The sequence below is a fragment of the Hyaena hyaena genome, unplaced genomic scaffold, assembly GCF_003009895.1.
Source record: "Hyaena hyaena isolate Hyena2069 unplaced genomic scaffold, ASM300989v1 scaffold_443, whole genome shotgun sequence".
Lineage (NCBI taxonomy): Eukaryota > Metazoa > Chordata > Mammalia > Carnivora > Hyaenidae > Hyaena > Hyaena hyaena.
In genome coordinates, this window is record NW_024081075.1 from 1,369,153 (window position 1) to 1,377,908 (window position 8,756).

The 8,756-nt window shown below is 44.2% G+C and overlaps 1 protein-coding gene across 1 annotated transcript in view; it reads left to right on the plus strand.

The window, feature by feature from the left end:
* Nucleotides 1-8,756, plus strand: part of LOC120245988 (calmodulin-binding transcription activator 1-like) — an 84,668-nt gene that overhangs the window by 36,428 nt on the left and 39,484 nt on the right. The gene's annotated exons all lie outside the window — the stretch shown is intronic.

Below are 8,756 nucleotides of genomic sequence, written 5' to 3' on the forward strand. Positions count from 1 at the left end.
TTTCTAAATGAAACAAAAACATGTAATCGGTATGTATTTTTTTCAATATTATGTTTTACATGAAATTGGCAATTTATTTTTAATTATGAGTTGAAACCGTATTCAAAACCAGCCAGTGCTTAATTCAAATTCGTGGTCTTAAGGGTCTTCTGAAGCTGGAGTCCCAGTAGCCGAAGCTCACTTGGTGGCCTGGATCGGTGCACAGGCCTTCGCCTTTCACGTCTGTTCACCTCCAAGGGTTGACACCTTCCACTTGACCCTTACTGCAGATCCAGTATAAAACACCTGACAAAGAATTTTTATGGAGGATGAGATTAAAAAGAAGACACGGAGCTCTTCTGTACTTTCTCCTGGGACCCCGGCCTACATGGCTTCTCGGAGACCACAGTGTCGTGAGAGTCTGCGTCCAGGGGGGAGACCGCCATCCCCTCTCTGGTGAAACAGACGCCTGGGGTCTCTGAGACACACGGCTGGTTCGTGGACGCTGTCTCTGCTGCCAAAAACGCCCGTGAACACAGCGTGTTCGTAGGGCTGGCTGGAGGCAGCAGGGGTGGCTCAGCCTGCGGGGGTCGAGGCGCGCACCCTCTTCCCTCCCGACCTGTTCTCTCAGGTCTTTGCCAGTCCCACCCTGACAAACACTCTTACGAGAGAACGGACTTTAAAGGCTGGCCCATATTTCATTTCAATGCAGAGGACATTGGCTTTCTTTCTTGTTTATTTTTGGCTTTAGGAAAAACGGGAATCTTGGAGTGACAGCTGGACTCAGGAGTCCTTCACTCTGCAGTGTTATGTGCCGATGGTAACCTGGCTTTTTTTTTTTTTCTTTTTCTTTTTAACTGGCTTGGCTGATTGGAACAAAACAGTCAGTACTTCTGTTAAAGTGCCTACTCCTTTGATCCAGCCGGGGCCTGGCACTTCCCCGCGTTCTTCAGCCTGCCGGCCCGCACACTGACACCGAACCCCACCGAGGCGTGCTGTGTGCACTTGACTCTCATTGGGGCATCAGGCCCTGTGTAGGGCAGAGGCGCGCGTAGTCAGACTTGCTCGTAGGGCCTCTTGAATTGCTCGTGGAGTGTAGTCCTCCTGCCCTTAGCCAGGGCCTGCTTCCCTCTGGGGTTGGATTAGGTCGCAGTGTTCTGCCGGAGGCCCCGGTGAAGAAGTCGTCTTGTATTTAGGAGCAGTGTTGTCCAAAAACTACTTGAGATCCCCCTTGCTTGGAACGAGGCGCCCCCACTGGGAGAGGTGGGAGGAAGGGAGAGCGGCGGGGAGCATGGCCGATCCTCCTTTTCCAGGTCTCTGCTCTGCCCATGTTTGCATGGCAGCCTGGTGGCCGGAGTTGCCTGTGGGAGGTGTCCCCGTCGCCCGTGCCCGCTCTGCTGGGTGCAGTGCACGTCCTGCGCATGCTGGGACTCCTCCGTACTTTGGAGAAATTCCTTTACTCACACCCCTGTTGCAGTATTTGTGATCATTTGAGAAAACCCAACTTCTGCATATTTGTCGTGAGAGGGAGTGAGGTTGTGTTCATTCAGATGTTGCCGTTTATCGAGCCCGGGTTCCATGCTGGTGGCTGGGCACTGTGTGTAATTATTTCTAAGCCTTATAATAACATTATAAGATAGGCAGTATTTCCTTTTACTGATGAGGGTATATTGGTAAAAAGTGGCTAACTAATTTGGTCAAGATAGCGCACTTGCTAGGGCCTGTCTCTGTCTGAGCTTAATTCCTTGTATATTTACTAATTCGGAGGAAGGTTCATTCTGTTGTGTGTTGTCTGGCTTTTAATCAAAGACCCATACCTCTTAAACACATTAGTGTACTTGGCAAATCCATTCTGTAGTTTACTTTTGGATTAAAAAGAGTTAACATAGGATTCGGCTTGTGGGTTCATATGGAAAGATTTGTGAAGCTGAAAGCCATTAAAAAGGAAGACTACCAGAAGATAGGAGGTCTTAGGGCCCAGCTAAGCTCCTTTAACCTTTCTTACCGCAATGGAATAGGTAACATCTCCTGCCCTTCCTGAACGTTACTTGCAATTGCAAATAAAGCTTGTGTCTAAAAACAGATCAATTTTGGATTGTGCTTCTCAGCCTCACACACCCTTTGCTCAGGTCCTTGCAGGTGACAGAGGAGGGGTGATGGTGGTGGTGGCGGCAGTAATTATGGCGGCGGCAGTAATTATGGTGGCAGCATTGACCGAGCATCTATCCTTTGTGAGGCGCTCGTGGGTCCTTGATGTGAAGAATCACATTTACTCCTTGAATTCGTCCTGTGAGGCAGGTTATGTGACTATCTTTATGGTATCGATGAGGAGATTTGAGCCACAGAGATGTTAAATAACGTGCCCAAGAGTAGTAGACTTGGGAGTTGAACCTTGTAGCTTGATTTTGGAGCCCGTTCTCTCTCTCTACAGTTTTGTCCCAAAGAATAATTTCAAATAGACTTCGTCAAAATCTTGTAAGCTGTTTAGTGACTTCTCATCCTTTTGTTTTCTAGAATTGTTTGGATCCTCTAGTTACTTACATCTCCAAGTATAATAATGTATATTTGTATGATTTTTTTTTTTTTTTTAAGTAGCACTCATTTCTTAGGGAAGTAGTTTTGATTCTTAAAAGGTAGGCTCTGGATAATGGCAAAACGTATTAGAAGTAGAAATTTTGAATCTGTGTGTAACATGAGGGTTAGGCTTGATTTTTTTTTTTTTTTTTTTTTTTCAAATATATCCAGGGCAGGAGAGAAGGAATGCTTTTAAACAGCAAATTTGTTAAAGAACCAGCTCTTATTTCATAATCAGTTTGGTATTCACATCTTCATTAGGTGCACAATTATAAGGCTTCTACATTTTAAGTTAATATTTTTAAGGCCCAGAGCCAGAAATAATTATGCTAATGCAACTTTCTGATTGCCCAAATGACTGTTCGTAATTACACATATTAGCACTCTGTGTATGTTGTCCAGACTGAAATTTCTTTTGTTTAGTCATTAATTAGCTGTTTGACTTAAAATATAACTACTGCATTCCCCCCTGTCACTGGATCTGGATTTCAGATGGCATTCTTCCAAAGCCAAACTAATGCCACACCAACAAACCTTTTCTAATGAGAATGTTCTCCTTAGATGTTCAAACCACTTTGGCTTGCTACTATTTTTGAACTATTAATGCTCTTTCTTTTGTTTTTCCTCTAGTGCAGAGTTTCTCTAGAGTAAGCAGAGTAGAGTTCGAGTTTGTACTGATCTTAAGGAAAGTTGCATCAGAGGTTTTTAGTTGATGGTAGTTTCAGAGATCTTCATATAAAATGCATCTTTTTAACTGGTAAAATGTCTTTGGAGAGGGGGTATGGCTACAGACTGGTGCAATCTAAGTGATGCCAGAGAACCAGAAGGGTCCCTTTATGGAGAGAGAATTACCCTTTTAAGTCTTGAATATTTTTGTTTCCTTTAATTTTTTATATTCAGGTAAGGAAAATGGACTTTAAGACTGAGGTTTATGACCTTATACTTCATTTTAGTTGTTTTGTTTTCATTAGAAGCCACCTTTTCAAAATTCCTTTACTCATTTTTTTTTTGTGTGTGTTTGCATCTATTCTTGAGTGTTTTTTGTATTTTTAATTTTTCTTTTGTATGCCTTATGGAATCGTACATTTAGGGCTGGAATTTTTGCAATGGTTGGTTTTTCTAGTGAATTTATCTGTTATTTTCTTCAACTATAGACCCACATTTTGGGGGGGGATCATTGACCCCACTTCAGACTTCCATGATGGGAGCTCAGTGGAAAAGTGTTAGGGTTAGGAAAATGAGTGAGGTATTGGTCAGTGACTCAGAAGGTTAGTTAACCCTGAGCTTGGCCTTTCTTTTGTTTAGCTTTGGGCAGGCAGTGCAGCAGTGAGAACAGTTTGAATGGTCTCAGTTCTTCCCTGAGGCCAGGCAGTGCCCTCCTGGTTAAGTTGCAGATACGAAAGTGCAGATGTGACCACCACAGAGAGCGAAGTTTTAAAAGAGAAGCCAATTGGTTTTTGAATACAATGTATGGCATGACATGTCAAATTAAATGTGACAATTTTGTAGCAGTTGGGCTAACTATAATTCCTCTGTTTAGCCTAGTAGTATAAGGTGAGATACTTGGATACCAAAATCCAAAGGAGCACCTGTCTGTTTAGCAGAGGGAGATTGGAGGCACTGAAATGCTGGGGACAGATGTCCTTCCACATCCGTGGGGCACGACAGATGAGGAGAGGTCAAAGCAGGTGGGTTGGGCTCTGAGGAACGGCGGGAGAAGCAGATCTCCCATGCAGAGAGTAAGAGTAATGTCTATAATATTTGGATACGATGTGAAAGAAAATTTTCTTTAAAGGAAGGAAATTCTTGCAGACCTACCTTGGTTTTGGCCCAAATGGTTTTTATTATAAATATTATTTCAAAATGTAGCATTTAGAAGAACACTTGGCTCATAGTCCGTTTACAGTAAATATTTGTTGAATGAATGAAATGTGTAAAGACACAAAAAACTCAGTATATATTTCTGAACTCTTGGAGTCTTACGCAGATATAAAACTCAACTATACATATTACATAAAAAGACTATAGAATTAATAAAATTTATTTTAACAACATCAGTTAAATGCGATAGACCATGTTTGACCAAAACCAAATAGTCTCTTGGAGCATGAATATAAGAGCAAGTGTTCTCAGGCAGGGTCTTTTGAACTTGGCATGCGGCACTGTCCTGTGCCCTGCACGATCCCACCCCTCTCCGTTGAACTATCTATTTAGAAACTGATTTTTGCTCAGCAAGCATTTCTAGAAGTCTCTTGTTAGGCCTTGGTACAAATATATGATTTAGTCTGAAGTTCGCTTCTGCTTTTTCTCATTAGCCTGCGAGCAACTTAAATGGCTACCCAGGCGGTTGTTAATCACAGACCACGAACTTGAGCAGTGGATCTGTTGCGGTAGAAAAATTGGTTTTTAGGTTTTATTTTTTTCAGGGTATATTAAATTAAGGCGTGAAATGAAAACTTGCATAGTGAACTCATGGACCACTGATACCTTGAAAAGGATACAGAGCTGGCAGTCAGGGACTGGTTCTGTCTCTTCTTGGCTTGCCACCTGTCAGCCGAGCACTGGGTGAGCCACTGTTTGACGTCTCTGGAGTCTTCATGAATGTGCTCAGTCACCTTCGAGGGTATGTTTTAAGCCCACTTCTCCGGTTTTGGAGGCTAATTTGCTGTTGCTTTTAGAGTTGTTCGGGATGGAGGACATTCAAGGCAGGCTTGGGTCCAGCTGGGGTGTGTGTTTCTTTCTTTTACTGTTAGTCATCCTTTGTTTTTAAAGGATGGGTCAGTGGCTTTTATTTTTTTAATTTATTTTTAAAAATGTCTTTATTTATTTATTTTGAGAGAGAGGGAGAATGGATGCACGTGTGCCCGCACGCAGGTTGGGGAGGGGCAGAGAGAGGGAGAGAGAGAATCCCAGGCAGGCTCTGTGCTGTCAGCGTGGGGCCCTACGAGGGGCTCGATCTCACAAACCCCTGAGATCATGACCTGAGGCAAAATCAAGAGCTGGACACTTAACCGACTGAGCCACCTATGTGCCCGATTCAGAGGGTTTTAGTATAGTAGGTACACAGTTGTGCAGCTGTCCTCACCATGTGGTTCTGGAACATTTTCATCACCCCCCCCCAACAGCTTAGGGATTTTCCACGTCCCTGGACTTGGTGGAGTCGGTACCCTCAAGGTTCTTCTTTGGTACGTCCTCCCAAGCTTCAGTACCTGTCTGATGCTAGAGCTGAAATTTGAATAGATGGTCTTTTTGCCCCGGTCTTAACACACACAGCGCTGTTTCCTGAGGTTGTTTTTAAAATGTTCAAGTACAAGTGAGGATCCAGTTGGGGCCATGTTTTTCTGAGGAAGAGGAGGGCTTGAGTAGAGTTGTCAGTTGCATCGAAGCTCAGTGTACCCTGTGAACCGTCAGCAGTGGGTCGCATGTGGATAAACTGCCCCGCTCCTTTTAGTAATGGTGGGAGGCTTTGGTGGTGATGACTTTCCATAAGGGAAGCTGAGCCCTGCCGGACAGTCGGCTGAGATGGAAGGGGGAAGGATACATGGAAAGGTGGGCATTCTTTTTGGCTCCATGGTATTCAAGCTGAGCTGGCATCAGAATCACCGGGAGGGCTCCACCCCCAGTTTCTGCTCCAGTAGGTTCCGAGTGGGGCCTCATAATGTGCATTTCTAACAAGTTCCAGGTTAAAATTTACCTAGTTGAAGAATCTCCGCCCCCTAGAAGGGTGTTCTGGTTAACTTCACTTGACTTGAGTCCCAGCTCTGCTGCCCCTCTACCACTCAAGTGTATTTTGGTGTACTTTGGCTGCATGGGACACAGTTGAGTTTTCTAGAGTCTTCTTCTCATGTACCTAGAAGTAAGAGAATGCAGTTTGTGTTTTGGTATTTATCTAAAGTATCTGTTAATGTCTTGTTATACAGGAAGCCCTTTTAAAGTACAGGTAGCATCTGGGTGGCCCAGTCGGTTAGGCATCTGACTTTGGCTCAGGTCATGGCCTCGTGGTTCGTGGGTTCGAGCCCTGCATCGGGCTTTGTGTTGGTGGTGTGGAGCCTGCTTGGGATTCTCTTTTTCTCCCTGTCTCTCTCTGCCCCTTCCCCACGTGTGCTCTCTCTCAAAATAAAGAAATAAAACTAAAAAACAAACAAACAAACAAACAAAAAAACCCCAACAAACTATGGGTGGCAGTAGGAGTTATGTGGAGGCATATTCTAATTTTTGTGACCTTGCTTTGAAGAGGTAGCTTGAAGGCTCATGTCCATTCCCTCTTTCTTTTCCATCTCCATTTGGCCCAAACTGCTGAAAAACAGCAGATCCCTAAAGCCAAACCTCGTAACACCTACTTACCTACCTGCCTACCTTCCAGTCTTTTTAACACCACCTACCAAATGTTTCTAATGATACATTCTGTTATCCTCGTGATGATGAAGTTCTGTTGAAGATTTTAAGAGAAGTTCCTAAAATATAACCTAAGTTTTCCAATTTTAATGCCTTTAGAAAGCTGGGGAGAAAAGGAAAAAGAAAAAACACAAAGAAATCCTTTCTAGCTGGCTGAGAAACCACAGATGGGCTGGGGTGGATGTGATGAAGATACATTTGTATTTGGGAGAGTGTTTTCTCTGTAGGGGAGAGTGTAATGGGCAGGATGTGTGGATTTCATGAGGCTTTCTCATATGCTTCCGCGCTTGCGTGTTCTCTGGTCCGGTGGAGGGTGTGGAGCTGAAATAAATGTAAAACTCAACCACCCTGTTGTTGACCCTCGGGGAGAAAGGAGGGGAGGAGGAGCTGAGGCTCTGGGGAGTTGGGCAGGACTGAGCAGGGGTGCGTGCGCGCATCCGGGTGGGGCAGCTGTGGTAGAACTGGGGTGGGATTCTCAGGCAAGCTTTGTTAGCATTGAGTTCATTTTTCTGGGATTCCCAAGGAGTTTATGGGAAAAAAGAGAAGGTTCCATGTCCAAGAAAACAGGAACTGAGAGGGAGCTTGACCTGGTCTAGAAAGTAGAGCCTCCTGTGCTTGAAGTCAGAGGGAACTTATGATTGAGGGCTTGGCCACCAGAGTCGCTGCAACAGGACAGTTGAACCCAGGCCACCCATTCTACTTTTTCTACTATGAAGAAAAATGTTTTAAATTAAGGTTTAATTTTTTTTTTTAAGAGCAGTTTCAGGTTCATAGCAAATTGAGAGGAAGGTACAAAGAGTTTTCTCCTATAACACCCCCTGCCTGCAAACACGAATAGCCTCCCTGACTGCCAGGGCCCCCACCAGAGTGGTGCCTCTGTTACAACCGACGAACCGATGTTGACGCACCGTCACCCAGAGCCTCTGATTCCCATTATGGTGCACTCTGGGCATGAAGATGTCATTTCATGGCTCGGTAGCTCTTTTGTTTTTAGTGATGGCTAATACTCCATTGTCTGGATGGACCACAGTTTGTTTGTTCATCTACCCAAGGACACCTGAGTTGCTTCGAAGTTTTGGCAGTTAGGAAGAAAGCTGGTATAAACATCTGTGTGCAGGATTTTGTGTGGACATAAGGTTTCAACTCCTTGAAGCGCGATGACTGGGTCCTATGGTGAGAGCATGATCAGTTATATAAGAGGCTGTCAGACTCTCCTCCAAAGTGCCCGTACCGTTGGTGTTCCCCCAGCACCGCCGGAGCTCCGTTCCCCCGCATCGTCCCGGCACTTGGTGGTGTTGGTGCTGTGAATTTCAGCTCTTCTCATGGCGGGTAAGGGTCTCTCCTTGTTTTAATTTGCATTTCCCTGATGACTGATGTACGGAGCATCTTTTCATACGCTCCTTCGCCATCTGTATCTCTTCTTTGGTCTGTTAAAGTCCTCAGTCCACTTTTTAATCAGGTGGTTTGCTTTCTTAGTGTTTACAAATTCTCTGTATATTTTTGAGACTTATCTTTTATGAGATGTGCTTTTGCAAATGTTTTCTTCCAGTCATTCTCTTGACTTTGTCTTTCACAGGACAGAGATTTTTAAATTTTTATTAAGTCCAACTTAACAGTGATTTCTTTCATGGGTCCTGGTGGAGCATGCCTTTGGCATAGTAACACTGTGCCCAAGGGCATCTAGGTTTTCTCCTGTGTTAGTTTTCGGGGGCTTTATAGCTTTGCATTTGACATTTAGGTCTGGACCATTTGTTTTACTTGACTTTCGTGAAGGATGCAGGGTCTCGATTCCTTTTTTTTTTTTTTTT